General features: G+C 46.1%; 1 protein-coding gene across 2 annotated transcripts in view; it reads left to right on the top strand.

Annotated features, from left to right (window-relative positions):
• Positions 1–17,316, top strand: part of SLCO3A1 (solute carrier organic anion transporter family member 3A1) — a 375,521-nt gene that overhangs the window by 2,760 nt on the left and 355,445 nt on the right. The window lies entirely within an intron of this gene.

The following is a 17,316-nucleotide window of genomic DNA, read 5'->3' as shown; positions in this document are numbered from 1 at the left end:
TTCTTCATGGCTAATTTGAGAAGGAAACATTGTAGAAGGTTTGCCAGAAAGGCTTTCTGGAAACCTCAGAACCTGTGCTTGTAGGCAGTCACACCCACGGGATCCACGTGCAATAGGTGATCATGCACACGGGCTCCATGTGCAAGGTATATGTTCTCTGGGATCTTTACCCTGTCAATCAGCCTGTCCCTCTGAGGAAGCATTTTCAGATACCTGGTGAAGAGCACACCTGGGGGCCCTGCTTACTTTCAGGAAGAGAAGGGTGACGGCAGATTCTCTGCCTATGATATTATTTCCTATTTGATTTCCAAGTCCATGTCATTTACTATGACATTTACTACCTTATTATTTCATCTTCCCAGGTGCCTTTTTTTTTTTTTTTAATATTTGGAGGCTTCATTTCACTTCTCCCTTTTCTTTCTGAAAAGACAGATGACCTAGTGTCTTTGATGAAGCTGTAGAACTTCCCGACTGTAGAACTGAAGCAGGAAGTCACCTGTGATTTGAGAAGCAACTTTGAAAAGCTGGACTCTCTGTGTGTGTGTCTGTGTCTGTTTTCCCTTAAGAACCTGCACATGCTCAAGGTAGACCCGTATGGGAGAAAACCACCCTTTGTTAAGCGAGGCAGGGGACAGGCAACTTTTGGCCCGGGGATCGGGTCTCCTGGGGCAGTGCAGAAGGGCTGAGACCCTGATGCCTAGACTCGATGGTGATCATGATGTAGATAAGGTGACTCCGGTGCAACCCGGGCCAGCTGTGGATTCTGAAATCTCTTACCCTTGCCAGTGATTAACTGGAAATCATGCTGCACATAAGCCAGCAGTCACAGGGAAATGGTCTCTTGTAGTCACTTAAACCTCCTGACTGGCTAGGACATTTTTTTTTTCTTCCTAAGAAGAGGGGACCCATTCCATTTGAACATCACTGTGTGCAGAAGAGAGAATGCGATTTAATTTTCCTCTCCTTGGGTCTTTGCTTCGGGTGGCTCCAGTCTGCATTGACCTACTTGCGAGGATGTAACATCTGTTAAAGTCTTGGGCTGTTTGGAGAAGACACAGGCCTGTGGAAACTGCATGGAGAGAAAGGTGTATTGTTTGCACTTGATGGAGTTTGGTGGAGACCCACTGGGATATTCCAAGCCGTTCACTGAGGGTAGCCTTGCCTACAGAGGTTGATGTGCATTCTCAAATGACTGAGGACTGGAGTTGATAAGGATGTGTGCAGGAAATTAAAACCTCGGACACCTCTGGGCTCTTACGGATGAGATTCAATTACAAATGCATTTGAATTTCTTCAGGATAAAATCCTAAAAAGGCCAGTTTAGCCTCTGGGTGAGGCACACAAGAGGTTCCTGTGAACCAGGGGTGAGGATGGAGGATGTCCTTGGGTTTTTTTTTTTTTTTTTTTTTTTGCAGCTTGTTATTAAAATAATGTAGGATCTTCCTGGGCAGTCTGGTGCTAGGACCCTGTGCTTCCACTGCAGGAGTCACAGGTTTGATACCTGGTCGGGGAAGATCCCACATGCCATGAAACGAGGCCAAAATAAAAATTTTTTAAATAGTTTATTTTTTATTGAAGTATACTTGATTTTTATTGAAGTATAATCTAGCTTTTATAGTTGTTAAAATAAATAGTTTATTTTTTATTGAAGTATAGTTTCAGGAGGACAGCACAGTGATTCAGTTTTTCTATATATATATATATATATTCTTTTACAGATTTTTTCTGTTACAAGTTATTACAAAACATTGAGTATAGTTCTCTGTGCTGTACAGTACTTTATCCCTGTTTATCTATTTTGTTATACAGCAGCGTGTGTCTGTTAATCCCAACTTCCTAATTTATCCTGCTTCCCCCCTTTCCCTTTTGGTTATCATAAGTTTGTTTCCTATGACTGTGAGTCTCTGTTTTGTAAATAAGTTGATTTCTTTTTTAATTTTAGATTCCACATATAAGGGATATCATATAGTATTTGTCTGACTTGTTCAGTTGCTAAGTCATGTCCTGCTCTTTGTGACCTCATGGATTGCACCACGCCAGGCTTCCCTCTCCTTCACTGTCTCCCAGAGTTTGCTCAAACTCATGTCCATTGAGTCAGTGGTGCCATCCAACCATCTCATCCTCCGTTGCCTGACTTGCTTCTCTGTGTTTAGAGTTATGCAAAAACCAAGTCTGAGGTTTTGGTGACAACAGAAGGAGACGGAGGGCTGAGTGTGTGAACAAGGTTCCATCTCACTGCTTTTGGTCACCTTTTTCCTAGGCCTGAGAGCATTCAATGAGCTTACAAGGTGAAGCAACTGGATTTGTTCTCTCTATATATTTTTTTGTATTTCTAAAGCATCATTGTGAAGATTTTTTTTTTTTTTTTTGCATATCTAACCCAGAAGCAGACAGCTGAGAGACAATTTTTAAAGTCCTTGTCAAATTAGTATGATGACTAAGGCAACTGTAGTTTCCTTAATCAAATTATTTTACACACTTTTGGTTACTCAAAATGACAAATTCCCTTCCATTTGCATAATTACTATATAGCCCCAGGTAGGAAGAAAAAAAATTTCCCTGATTTTTTTTTTCCTTACAGCTTGGTTGAAAATGTTTAGCTAATAATCACTTAAGGGGAAAAAAATGTTTCTGGCAATTCCTTTCAACCACCTTTGCGTATATACCTCAGTTTCTGTGGAGGTTTCCTCTTGTGTGTTTAGCAATCGAAGAAATGGAATTAGTTGTGAAGGGACCAAGAGCTGTTTCCTGAATTGGGTAACTCTCTGCACTTCAGTTTTAGGTACCTTCCAAAGAGGGCGACCCAGAGGCCTCTCTGCAGCGGCCCTGCCTTGCTGATCAATTTCTCAGCATTTAAATTCACCTTTTTGCTGGCTGCCTGAACAGTGTCATTCTGAAACTGCGTAAGTTTCCTCTTGTGCTGAGGCCACCTGGGCAAGAGTCTCTCTGTGACTTTCTCTTGCTCTTCTTATGACAGCAAGCTTGGTGGTGCTGTCTCGTCCAGGGACGGAGTTCACTTAGCAGACTGGCCAGGCATGAGTAAGTGTAATGTCCCCAAAATGATGAGGTCACAGCTGCCTTCCCTATATAAGTAGGTCTGGGAAAAAAAAGAAAAAAAATTCTGTGAATGTTGTTGGCTGGTTAGAAAGAGAGAGAGAGCAGAGATTGGCATTGGTTTCAGGGTCTGTGCCAGGCCTCCTGCAGAGGCTGTGAGAGCCACGGGGACTTGTGCTGAGCTGCCCGTGGTCCTTGGATTGCAGGGGCTGGGCCTGACTGTGGACAGATGAGTGACAAGCTGCTGAGCCTCTGTGGCCCTGGAGAACTCGGCTCTGGACAGAGTGGCGTTTCTCCAGCACCTTACTTCCAAATTCACAGACACGTTTCACTTGCACAGATTTAACTGCACACATCATGGACTAACCATGCTCCTGTGAAGTCGAGTCAAAATACCCATTGTCATGTCTCATCACTTCTACTCACCTGGATTTTGTAGTTGTGGTTTAGTCACTGAGTCACATCCAGCTCTTTGTGACTCCATGGACTTTAGGTCACCAGGCTCCTCTGTCCATGGGATTTCCCAGGCAAGAAGAATACTGGAGTGGGTTCCCATTTCCTTCTCCAGGGGATCTTCCCAGATCAGCAATCGAGCGTGCATCTCCTGTGTCTCCTGCTTTAGCAGGCGGGTTCTTTTTGACTGAGCCACCAGGGAAGCCCGGATTTTGTAGTACTGTGTCACTCACTTGTGTCTGACTCTTTGTGACCCCATGGACTGTAGTCCGCCAGGATCCTCTGTCCATCGAATTCTCCAGGCAGGAATACTGGAGTGGGTTCCCATGCCCTCCTCTAAGGAATCTTCCCAACCCAGGGATGGAACCTAGGTCTCCCTCATTGCAGGCAGATTCTGTACTGTCTAAGCCACCATATTCTGTGCATTTGTGTGCATTACCCATTTATATACATGTTCTTATACAGGGTTACACTCACCAGATACAGTATTCTGTCATTTGGGGGGCATATTAAGGGGCATTTTTGTGGTAATTTTGATTATATGGAGCCCAGGTGGATTTAGAACTCAGTCTTTTCTGAAGACAAGTCACCTATATTTTATTCCCTCTCTGAAATGCCTTTGGTAATCTGTAGGCCAGGAAGATAGCATCCTTGCTCTTTTAGTTTAGTTTTGCTTTCTGTTTCTCTAAGTCTGAAAAATAGATGATACACAGGAAGCAGTGTCATCTGTGACTTTGGTTTATAAAGTAAATTGATGTGGTTCTAAGACGCTTGTATTTGATGTGATCTGAGTGCTCAGGTGTTTCTGTGAGAAACAGTATTGCTCAATGATACAAACTCCAAGTTAAATGGTAAAAATTCTCAGGTGGAGAACATCAAGCACTCGTGACAGCTGTGACTTACTGGTTGAGCATCCTAAAACCCAGGATTCACTCCTGTTCTCCTCTTGCCAGCTCTGTGAGCTGGGGTTGGTCACTTAACCTCTCTGTGCACTGGTGTTTGCTTTTAAAACTCATAGTGTTTCTGTGAGTATTAACTCAGTCAGCATACATAAAGCACTTTGAACACGAACATGTGGTGAATAGTCATGAAAAATGAAAGTGAATTTACTCAGCTGTGTCCCACTCTTTTCAACCCTATGGACTGTAGCCCACCAGGCTCCTCCATCCATAGGGCTTTCCAGGCAACAATACAGGAGTGGGTTGCTGTTTCCTTCTCCAGGGGATCTTCCTGACCCAGGGATCAAACTCAGGTCTCCCGCATTGTGGGCAGACTCTTTACCCTCTGAGCCACAAGGGAATCCCAAATAGACAATAAATACTAGCTGCTATTCTTATTCAGAGGTTCATGTGGTAATATCAGGGATATCTTGAACTCTAAAAATAGATTTCTTATTTAGACTATTTCTATAATGAAAGCTAAGTAGAAATTTTGGAATTTCTTTTAGACACTATGGTGACCCTCAGATCACATCAGATTTTTTGTTTTAACTATCTGAAATATGTATTTTAAATATGCATATTTAAATATGTATTTAAAATATGTGTTTTAAATACACACACACATACATATATATGGACGGAGGAGCCTGGTAGGTGCAGTCCGTGGGGTCGCTAGGAGTCAGACACGACTGAGCAACTTCACTTTCACTTTTCACTTTCATGCGTTGGAGAAGGAGATGGCAACCCACTCCAGTGTTCTTGCCTGGAGAATCCCAGGGACGGGGAGCCTGGTGGGCTGCCGTCTATGGGGTCGCATAGAGTCGGACACGACTGAAGCGACTTAGCAGCAGCAGCAGCATTATTATTATTAAAATAATATGGTTATACATATTTACATAAGAACTATATAGCCCCAACCAATGAGAAATAAAATCATTTTGGTCAAATTTCTGGTTTGGTTTAGTGTATCATACATTCAAATCATTTCCTGTTTTGCTGTGCATTTTGTCTGGGAGGTGAAAAGTTTTTAAAAGCAAGAGATAAGTACTAGTAAATAAATTGCTAATTCTGTTCATTGCCTTATTATAAGTACAACAATCCATTTCATCTTGTTGTTCAGTCGCTAGGTCTTGTCTGACACTTTCCGACTCCATGGACTGCTTCACTCCAGGCTCCCCTGTCCTTCACTATCTCCCGGAGTTTACTCAAACTCGTGTCCCTTGAGTTGGTGATGCCATCCAACCATCTCATCCTCTGCCACCCCCTTCTCTTCCTACCCTCAATCTTTCCCAGCATCAGGGTCTTGTCTAATGAGTCGGCTTTTCACATCAGGTGGCCAATGCGTTAGAGACTCAGCTTCAGCATTTCATGTTACAGATGCTATAAAAATTATTAGTCACATGGAAGAGAAGTCCACTATAATAATGGTTCTGCTGGCCATTTACAGTCAGTGGGTACTCTGAGGTGAGCAGAGAAGGGACAGCACATGGCCAGCCGGGAGGACAGGTGCTTCTCTACAGGAGGCCCTGAGGATCTTTGCTCTGGTTTGTGGCCACAGGGTAGAGAAGATTGGGTAGGTCTTCTAGGTCTGTAGGCAGCTGAGAGGCAGGGAAGAGAACATCGGACTTAGAGTCAAAAAGACCTAGGTTTGAACCTGGTCCTGTTCCTTACTTGCTCCCAGTGACCTGACTTCTCTGAGCCTCAGTATTCTTATCTGAAAAATGGGATGCTGAGAGAGCCCATCTTACAGATGGTTGAGAGATTGAAATTCAGGGACACGTGATAGAGTGCTTCTCGTAGGGTGCAGTGTTCAGTAGCTGCTTTACCAATAATGGCATAGCCCTACTCGCTGACCTTGACACAGCAGACATCCCTTCCAGGGACCTGAGGGTGTGGGCTGTTGTGTGTGGCCTGGGCTTTGTTTCCTTAATTGGAGATCTGTTTCTCTGGATGAAAAGTAGCCACATTAAGGCCTCCTGGGGTGTTGGGAGGTGGACAGGGGGACATATGTTGTGGACATATGCTACCCTCCAGGCAGCCTTGTTCAAGATGTGCAACCTCAGAGCTCAGCCCTGGTTGCAGGGAAGAGCTCAGGTCCCACTTAGCACCCACTGCCTTCACCTTAGTCCTTTTACAGTTCTAAGCGGTGATGCCAGAAGCTCAGCTTCTCTGCACACTGGTGCTGAATCAAGTCTCAGAAATGGCGTTTTGGGTGAAGTAGAAGAGGATAGCTTTATAGTTTGCTGAGCCAAGGGGGCAGCAGTGGGCTAATGCTTTCACAACCATGTTTCCCAACTTGAGGAAGACAGTGAGTTTTATAGCAGTTGCTCAAAGAGGGTGTGATCCATTCATGGACATTCTTCTAATGAATTGGTGGTTAGGAGTCAGTATCATCAACCTTCGGGTCCAGCTGGTCTGGGGTCTGCATGCTGGTGCAGCCTACCATCATTAATTGTTAATTTCTCCCACTTGGAGGGGGTTTCAGGCTCTGTAGAATAGCTCAAAGATATGGTTGTGTGTATGCCTTGATAAGGAACCAGAATCTTATCCCAAGGCTTCTCTTGATGGTTTGTTTCTCTTGCGTCTCACATCCCCTTCCTTCCCTCATTAACAACTGCTTGAATCTGCCCTTTGGAACCCAGGCAAGGTCATGGAGGCTGCATGAAGGTTGTTCCCTGTAATCAAAGAAATGGGGGACACAGAAAGGCCAGGAGCCCCGCAGGACCCTGCTTGGTATCAGCAGGGCTCAGCAGACGCAGTTGTGGGAAATTCCCTGATTGTGGTCCTTTTTGGTTTCTTGGAAGCAGAGCAAAGGAGATCCTGACAGTCTTGCTGCCCATTTGGTGGACACGTCCATCAGGGCCTGCGGCCTGGCGGGGGTCATACAGCAGGGTAGATACTGCCTGGCGCCATTCTCCTCCCATCAGTGGTTTTGAATCTTCTCTCTCCTAGCCAGGTCAGTCCGGTCCTTGGGAAGGACAGGGTTTATTTTAGGTGAGTTCTTAGGTTCACCTTCAAATGCCACAGGCGTCTCAGGAACACACAGGCTGAGGGCCCGTGAGCCCCAAACCCCGGTGGCTCCCTGTTGGCCTCACTGAGGAAGGAACTTGTCAGCTTTCTAAAGCACTGAACTTTCTACAGCCACAGTTGTGAAGTGAGCGAACACGAGAGACTTCCTTCCGGGGGTTTCGTGACAACATGCAGAGCGGAAGTGGCCCGTGGCCCATTGGATGTGGGCAGACTGTCTGTCATCGGCTCTTCCCAGCTTCTTTCTTTCAGTTCTTCTTTGTGACTTGAGTCAAGCCCTTCTGAAAAGGGAAGCCCTTTCTAACAGACTGTTTAGTTTCTTGCTGTTTAGTAGAGATCATGGTAACCCAGCCACTTCTTAAATGACTGGGTATTCCTCTCCAAATAGGAAAGAGTTATTTGACTGGCGAAGTTATGAGAGTTGGACATTAGAATTTTCTTATTTATCCCTTCCAGTCAACACTCGTTGGAAATACTTGATGACAAGAGGAACATAGGTTGCTGTGGGCCCTGCTGTTTGAAGCAGGGGCAGCGGGGAGATGTGGGCCCATTCTTCCCTTTGGCGTCATGATGATTTCCCCTGTAAATACCCTGACAATGGCTTTTTAGTACCTCCTTTGGGGGATGTCTTATCCCACCTGGCATCTTAAGTTCCAGGTAACATAGTCAAAGAGGACACTTCTATAAGGAGAGGGTCTTACTTCCAGGTCAGCTTTGGTTGGAATCTTTGCCACGAGCTGTCTGTGGCCTCAGGCCCCTCCAAGGAGACAGTGGTGTGGCGCTCTCTTCACAGGGATGTGGCGGAAGGTCCAAGCTGTGGGCAGTAGCAAGGGCCATTCAAAAGCCCGAAGTGTGCCGCTTGCTTTTCTATCTGTGCCTCTCTGTTCATGTCTCTATCCATCCACACTCCCGGTGGGAGTTCTGTACTGCGTGCAGATTCTAATTCGTCTGGCGGCTTGCCCTTCGGGACAGGTCTCTGGATAATGAACTTGGCTGTCCAGGTAACCCTTGAAACCACAAAGCCTGTGTGGCTGTCACTTGTGAGCATCCTAAAGCTGTGTAGTGTTAGCAGAAATAGGAAGCTGTGCAGGCTTTCAACAGACAGTCCTGGGGGCTGTAATGAAATAATACAAACAGAATAGCCAGTTCCTTCCTACATCTCTGTTCACACAACCACAGGAACTGGAGAAAGGTTGAAATGAGTCTTTGCACCTCCATTTCTACACTTGCAAGGTTGGGGAGGGAAAGCAGTGGCCAGTCATGTTTTTCAATTAAAGACTATTGTAAAATGTTCCTGCCAATGGTATTGTCTTTCTCCCCACCTTTGGAAAAGGCTCATGTAAAATAGGCAGGCTGTTTCTAATTGTTGGCCCCCTCCCCCCTTCTGGCTGTGAGTCTCCATTCTCAGCTGATTGGAATGAGAAATTACCACCTGGAATATAAGCAAGTTGAAATTGGAAAGCCACCCTCTAACTGATTATGTAAGCTTGAAAATACTGTACCTGAAATCTCTTCCCTTAATGAAGATAAAAATCTCAAAGCAGCACGGACGCACCTGTTTTTATTATGTAAGATTCAATTATTGTGATGCAACCTGTATAATAAAGAATGGTGTTGATTAGTTCAGCTCCCGGTTGACTTTTTGGGTCAGAGAATTGTTTGAAGTAGACCCACAGAGCCGCTGAGAGCTCAGCCCCCAGGAAGTAGGCGCCCTGCTTCAGCACCAGCACCCCCCTTTCTCTCGAGGGGTGCAAAGGCTTAACCTAGGTCTGTGGTCACCACAGTACTAACATTGCAAGAGCCGATGTCCATTAAGGTTGGCCTTAGAGATGGCTCATGCCATTCAGCAGAACGTGTGGGATGATGGCTGTTGACTGGAGTGGGCTTTATCTTCGGTCACTTCATTTCTTGAAGCACTGCCATCTTGGCACTTGGGATGCTGATGGCTCATGGGGTGGACTGTCTTGTTTGCGATAACTGGCGTGTGTTTCAGTGTGGCTCGTGACATTGTCCTCTTCTGAGAGCCATACACGAGGCGGGTACATAGCACCACACGCTACAGGGTCAATTTCTGATTCCCAGTCCCCTGAGTTGTAGCCAAGGAGGTTATTCTGTGGCCGTGGTGAACACTGGAGAGAAAAAGACGTAAAGGGAACAAGACCAGTTGAAATAGCTACAGAAGAGCCTCAGACAGACCTCCCTTGCAAAAAAAATTAGGGCAAGACTCACGATGTGGCGTGTGGGGTGGCCTCCCCAGTGCTGGTAAAAACTGTGTTGGTTGCAAGGCTTAATGTGCCAACAACAGGTTTTTCAGCCAGACTGAAGGAGGATCTCTTTTGGAAACAAACAACAGCAACAAAAAGATAAATTAGTGCCTTCCCTTTACCTTTGCTGGGACTTCCCTGGTGCCTCAGGTGGTACAGAATCTGCTTGCAATGCAGGAGACCCAGGTTCAGTTCCTGGGTTGGGAAAATCCCTTGACGAAGGGAATGGCTACCTGCTCCAGTATTCTTGCCCAGAGAATCCCATGGACAGTGAGCCTGGTGGGCTACTGTCCATGGGGTCGCAAAGAGTCGGACGTGACTGAGCAACTAAGGCTTTCTCTTTACTTTTGCCAGTGTGGTGGAGATGCATGTAAGTAGATCAAGAAGTCCTCGAGCAGTTCTGCAGCTTTGCCGGCTGCAGTCGGGGACGTCTGCCTTGCTGCTGCTGGACTCATAGTGGCGCTTGGAGCCAGCAGCCCCTGGGCTCAGCCCAAAGGCAGCCCGTGGAACTTGTGAGATGCACAGGTGGATTGATGGCCTGTGTCCTGAGGTTGGCCTTGGCCTGCGTGGGGAGCCTCGATCTTACGTCTGTGTGGAAAGCTCTATGTTTGTGAATTACTTGCATCTTCAGCAGAATCAGGGCCCAGAACTAAGTCACTTACCTAAATGTACTCCAGAGCTGCCAACAGTAGCCAGCCGGCATGAGCAGGTAAACAGGACGAGTTTTATTTTGGGACATAATGATTAGAAACATGTATAGTTAAAAATAATGTTTTGATGAATGCTGGGGGTGGAAAACACTCACTTCTCTCACTGCCTTTTAAAGCATCCCTCTTCTTCTTTTTATCTCTTAAATAGAATTGCTTCCTGATAGGAAACACTACCAATCCTTAATCTAGTGAATAGATAAAAATATATGCATTTATATTTATCTGCCTTCTGACACTTTGGATTTCCTTGGGGAATGTTTTCGTCATTTAAGAATAATAGTACCAACGCAGCCAATTAAAAATAACCCCAGGGTCCTGGCACCCCAAGGCCATCAGGGAAACAATTCCACGTGGCAAGTGAAACATTTTAGATCCTTTGCTTTAAGAAAGCTGAGAGTTCTCGCTGAGGTCTGTCACCTTGTGGTTGCCTTTCTCTCTGTGCCGGCTGAGAACAGTGAGGGTCACGGTGGTCAGCTCAGCTCTGTCGCCTCCTGCTCATTTATTCATTTTTATTCTGACCTCCCTGCGCTGGCCCCTGACCCCAACAGAACCAGGCTTCGCCAGCCTGGCAGGATGTCACAGTCGGGTCTGTGAGACTCCGGTGAGGGCGTGCTCCTGGGAGTCCAAACCCGGATCACTGTGGAGTGGGACTCTGTGCCAGGCTTATGCCACGGGCACCGTTGACAGCTTTATCCAGCTCCCCTCTGCTGGCTTCCCACCGTCCTTGTTCAGGGGTCGAGGCAGTGAGTCCTTACCCCTACAGGCCCTAACAATCCAATCCCATCCTTCACCACAGACGGCATGGTGATTGTTGCTGTCTGGGACCCGTCCTGAGCTCTGTTATATCTGATCTCAGAGTGGGAGTGAGGGAGTGGGCTCTTTGTGTTTATTTAAACCTTTGCTTCCATGGGGCTCATAGGGAAGTAGGGTCATTTTTAAACATTTTGGGCATCTCAGATGTTAGACCACCATCAGATGGTCTTTTCTCCCTTAGATGTAGAAAGATGTGATGTGTATTAAAGAGAAGGTGGCCTTGACAGTTATCCTTGGGTGGGGAGCTGGACTTAGAGGGGGACTTAGAGGGAAGGTGGATGAATATAAGTGTATTTCTGTGGGTGTTTCTGAAAGAAGGACCCAGGTGTGGTAAGTAGTCTCCTGGGACTGCCGGAACACATCATCACAAACTGAGTGGCTTCAAGCAACAGGTTTCTTTTCTCACAGTCCTGGGAGCCAGAAGTCTGAAATCAAGGTGGCAGCACCACCCTTGCTCTGAGACGCTGGGAAGAATCCTCTCTTGCTTCTTCCTCGCTTCTGCTTCTGGAGGTGGCCCTTGATGCCCGCATCTCTTAGCTTGCAGCTGTACCCGCTAATGTATGACTCTGAGGTCACATGGCATTTCTCCTCTGTGCGTCCCTCTCCTCCTCTTATAAGGTAGTTGTGGATGAGGACCTTACCCTAGTATCCACATCTGACCTTAATTACATCTCTTAAGACTGTTTCCTAATAAGGTCACATTCACAGATCCCAGGAGTTAGGTCTTTACCATGTCTTTTGCCAGGGTTAGGGCGGGGGGCGGGGAACACGTTCAACCCATTAGTTGAACCCATTGCTTCCCAAGTGGCTTTGTAGTAAAGAATCTGCCTACCAATGTAGGAGATGCAAGAGGCACAGGTTCAATCCCTGTGTTGGGAAGATCCGATGGAGGAAGAAATGGCAACCCACTCCAGTACTCTTGCCTGGAAAATTTCATGGACAGAGGAGCCTGATGGGCAACAGTCCATGGGGTCCCAAAGAGGCAGACATGACTGAGTGTGCATGTGCACACACACACACACACACACATTCGACCCATTATGCCAGGAAAGAAAAGAGCAAAGGATCTGAAAACAGTCTAAAGGTACAAAGGAAAAAAAAGAAAGAAAGAAAAGGACAAACTGCCCTTTTTAGAGTTTGGGAGTGAGTCTCAGTGAACTCTGGGAGTTGGTGATGGACAGGGAGACCTGGCGTGCTGCGATTCATGGGGTCGCAAAGAGTTGGACACGACTGAGCGACTGATCTGATCTGATATGAAGAAGATTATGGGATATTGGTTGGAGAGTTACTCTAACTGGGAAGCTCTGTCTTAGAAGAAATGCTGCCCTCTGACGATTCCTTGCTTGCTTTCTATAAGAAGATAACTGTGTTTCTCTCTGTGAGGGGCTGGTGTGGCTTATGGGAGTGGACCTGTTGGATTATTGAGTAGCTTTGAACACGTCCTTTCTGTATTCTGGGCGTAACTGAATGCAGAGATTGCATTAGATGATCACATCATTTGATGAAGGGCAATTTCTAGGCTTTTCTAAAAAGCCTAGAAATACATGCGAGTGAGCATTCTATGTGTATGGATGTTGGGTGGGGGTGTGTTTGTGGGCAGCCCATGTTCCCTGTCTCTTACACTTGGGACTTATTCACAGCTGGTAAAATGTGCAACAGTCCCTGTCTCCTCCCTGAAGCTCAGTCTGATTTGGTGAGGCTGACAGACACTTTAGGGCTGTGCCAGCCAGTCTGAGATTTGGCCGAGTCCGTGTTCCGTGAGGACCAGACATCTGCCTTCTCACCTCATTCATCTCCGTGGTTTCTGGGTGGACGTGGGAGCTGCATGATTCTCGGAATTTCCCAGCACACGCTCCTTGTAAAGACTTCAGCTCGGTCTCTGCCAAACTAATTAACTTGAACAACTTCCTTCAGTGCTGTAAGCAATATAGAGTTGAGTAAGGCGTGTTCTTGGGCCTCATGGTGTTGATACATTTCAGTGGGGGAGATGGCCTGTTTTTATAATGTTTTCATTAATTGCTCATTCATTAGACTGTGTTAGGTCCCGGGCCAGGCAGTGGGGTCAACCCTCTCGGAGCCTCGAAACTAGTCTGGGTGTGTTCACCCGGGGTGGTATGATCTCTGGCCATAGCAGCAAAGTGCTGGTGTCAGGGGGGAGGTGGTGATGGAGATGGATTTGAGAGGATGAGGGAAATGGTTATGGTTGCAGATGGAGAATAATTTGCTTGACTTTGTTCAGGGTAGATCTAAGGGAATGAGCAGTCAGGGTTAGTGTTGAAAGAGTCTGACTAGAGAGAGCCCTTGGATGTGGGGTGGAGTTGGGGAGCCCCCAATTGAGCAGAGGCAGGCTGGGAACAGGGGGCCACGGCTGCATCCTGGATCGTGCCAGGGCTGGCACCAGGGAGCCTCAGCTCCAGCCAGCAGTGCGGGGCTGTTGGTGTCTCTCTTGGCCAGTCTTCTGTCCTCCCCTCCCCACCACCCCACTTTGAAGTAGTGCCTAAAAATGCTGCTAGAAGCCAGACTTTGAGCGTGTGGAAGGAGGCCACAGCCTCAGACGGGGCTAGGAGCAGGCATGGCTGTGTTGCATGATGGAGCTGAGGGGCAGGAGGCTGCCCTGGGTCCCGGAGCACTGTTTTCAGGGGGACGGGAGCAGTGGAGGAGGGGGACCTTGCCATCCACACACAATGACACCTCTGTCTTCATCCTCTCTCTTGAGTTATCTCCAAATGAGATTTCTGCAAGATGAGCCAGCATTAGGAAAGGTCCTCTCCTATTGGACTTAAAAAAAAAAAACAAAAAACACTTGAGCTTGGCCTCGGATGTATCAGTTCTGGATAACTTTAAAGCTGGTAACAGAACAAACTGTGTTCACACACAGGAAACGTCTCCAAGCAAAAAGTGGGCGTGTGGTTTTCAGTTTAAAAATTGGATGGAGGCCATTCAAACTTCCCCTCCTGCTCTCCTTGAGAAGAACTTGGCAAGCTGCTGGGGCGGAGTGGGGTTGGGGCGGGGTGAGTGGGGGGGCACTCGTCCTTGGAATAGTCATCATTACATCTGCTAAGACTTTGTTTCCTAATAAAGTCACATTCGCAGATCCCAGGAGTTAGGACCCGGGAGGGTCAAGAGAAAAGATATCCTAGGAACAGGGCTGGTTACTGGGATGAGGCCCTGTGACGTGGGGGACTAGGAGGCTGGTGGATTTACTGAGCATGTTTGCCTTTCAGCTTCAAAGGCTGTTGTGGAGGGTGTGTGGAGTCTGGCTGGAATACCTCCCTGGCCTGTGGACTCACACCTGTTGCCCCACACAGCTGGTTCCAGCATGGGCTGAGATGTCTCGAAGCCCTGTGTGGCCACATTGCTTAGCTTTACCATTAACTTGAACTTCAAGTTCATGCTGGTGGCTTTTTTTTTTCTTAACACAAAGACCTTATTGTCTTACTTATTATGCAAGGAATATGTGTGTTAAAATTTTGGAAAATACAAATAATTATAGACACATTACAAAGTGAAGAAGAAGCAAACGTCATCCGTGATGCTGTGACCTGGAGTCACAATGTTGACTTTTTGCTGGGCGAACTTTCACTCTCTCTGGGTCTACCCACCCACATTCTTTCACGGCTTTGAGGATGTGGTAGTGAATATACCTACTTCAGATGAGCTTGAGGCTACCAAACGAGGTAATCTATTCAAAGTGCCTAGCCAGTACCTCTCTGCAGTATGTTGCTCTTATTAATTATTTATAATAAAATCATATCACATTACACATTCTGTTTGGAACCTGCTCTTTCCCCTAAACCATTGCAACCACCTTCTGTTACATTAGATGTTCTTCTCTGGAGTCCTGGTTTTAAAGGAAAATGACCTTATGGTAACTAGACTTATCAAAATGGTCATTTTGAAATGTATAGAAAGAACATCAAATCACTACCTTGTACACTGGGAGGTTACATAGGGTTGTAGGTCAATTATACGTTAAAAGCAAACTCATAGAAAAGGAAATCAGATTTGCGGTTACCAGAGGCAGGGATGTGAGAGGGAGAAATGGGTAAAAATAGTCAAGTTGGTCAAACTTCCAGTTGTGTTGAATGAGTAGTAAGGATGTTTTGCACAACATGATAAATGTAATTAACACTGCTGTCTGTTACACACGACAGCTGTTAGGAGACGAAATCCTGAGTTTTCATCACAAGGAAAGAAATGTTTTTCTTCTATTTCTTTCGTTTTTATCTGTATGAGAAGATGGATGTTCACTAACCTTATTGTGGTCATCATTTCATGACATATATAAGTCAAATCACTATGTGCCCTTTATACTTATACAGTCTTGTATGTCGATTTTATCTCAACATAACTAGACCAAAGAAATTTTTGTAAGAGAATAAGAAAGAAAACTGACCTTCCTGTTTTGTAAAAATAATATATGTTCATTATGAAGAATTTTAAAATGAAGAAAACTTTGAATAAAGATAGTTTCAGTTCAGTCACTCAGTTGTGCCCGACTCTTTGCGATCCCATGAATTGCAGCACACCAGGCCTCCCTGTCCATCACCAACTCACGGAGTTCACTGAGACTCACGTCCATCGAGTCAGTGATGCCATCCAGCCATCTCATCCTCTGTCGTCCCCTTCTCCTGCCCCCAATCCCTCCCAGCATCAGGGTCTTTTCCAATGAGTCAGCTCTTCACATGAGGTGGCCTAAGTATTGGAGTTTCAGCCTCAGCATCAGTCCTTCCAATGAACACCCAGGACTGATCTCCTTTAGGATGGACTGGTTGGATCTCCTTGCAGTCCAAGGGACTCTCAAGAGTCTTCTCCAACACCACAGTTCAAAACCATCAGTTCTTCAGCGCTCAGCCTTCTTCACAGTCCAACTCTCACATCCATACATGACCATAGGAAAAACCATAGCCTTGAGTAGACAAACCTTTGTTGGCAAAGTAATATCTCTGCTTTTCAATATGCTATCTAGGTTGGTCATAACTCCTTCCAAGGAGTAAGTGTCTTTTAATTTCATGGCTGCAGTCACCATCTGCAGTGATTTTGGAGCCCAGAAAAATAAAGTCTGACACTGTTTCCACTATTTCCCCATCTATTTCCCATGAAGTGATGGGACCAGCTGCCATGATCTTAGTTTTCTGAATGTTGAGCTTTAAGCCAACTTTTTCACTCTCCTCTTTCACTTTCATTAAGAGGCTTTTGAGTTCCTCTTCACTTAAGGAACTCCAAATCCTACCATTCAGAAATAATCATGACCGATGTCGGGGTTTGAGAGTGATAATCACCTTTTTACTTTCTTTTTTCACCAATTAAGAATCAATTGATGGTATTCACAGAGGAGAGGAAGAGATCGTGCAAGCTTGCTAGGTTTCTTCCTCAGCCTTACTGATTGGGTAAGTCACTCAAGCCCCCTTTGGGGAGGACTGAGTGAGGAAGTTGGAAGAACAGGTGTTTGTTTGTTTGTTTGTTTTTTCTCAGTGACTTCTGAAGGGAGAGAGGTTCCTCTAGCATGGATCAAGGTATTAATTTTAGGAGGAGTTTAGAGTGATTCCCCCTACAAGGTGGGAGACCCAGGTTCAATCCCTGGATTGGGAAGACCCCGTGGAGGAGAGCATGGCAACCCACTCCAGTACTCTTGCCTGGAGAATCCCATGGACAGAGGAGCCTTGTGGGCTACAGTCCATGGGGTCGCAGAGTTAGTCACAACTGAATGGTGATGCTTTCCCTTTCCCCCTTATAATTATCAGCAGCAGCATACCATTGCAGAGTTCTTCTGTGCTTACATGGAGAAATGGTGGGCTGGCTGGACATACTTTATAAGATACATGTTCTTAAAATGAAAAGTTTCATTTCAGTCAAGTTTAATAGAAGATTTAGGGCTTCCGTGGTGATTCAGTGATAAAGTATCCTCCTGCCAATGCAGGAAATGCGGGTTTGATCCCTGATCCGGGAAGATTCCACATGCTGTGGAGTAACTAAGCCTGAGAGCCACAACTCAGTCCACGTACCGCCAAACTGCTGAGCCCACGTACTGCTGAAGCCTGCGTACCCCAGAGT

Source organism: Bos javanicus, chromosome 21 (assembly GCF_032452875.1).
Source record: "Bos javanicus breed banteng chromosome 21, ARS-OSU_banteng_1.0, whole genome shotgun sequence".
Lineage (NCBI taxonomy): Eukaryota > Metazoa > Chordata > Mammalia > Artiodactyla > Bovidae > Bos > Bos javanicus.
This window is presented reverse-complemented; position numbering and strand designations above follow the sequence as displayed.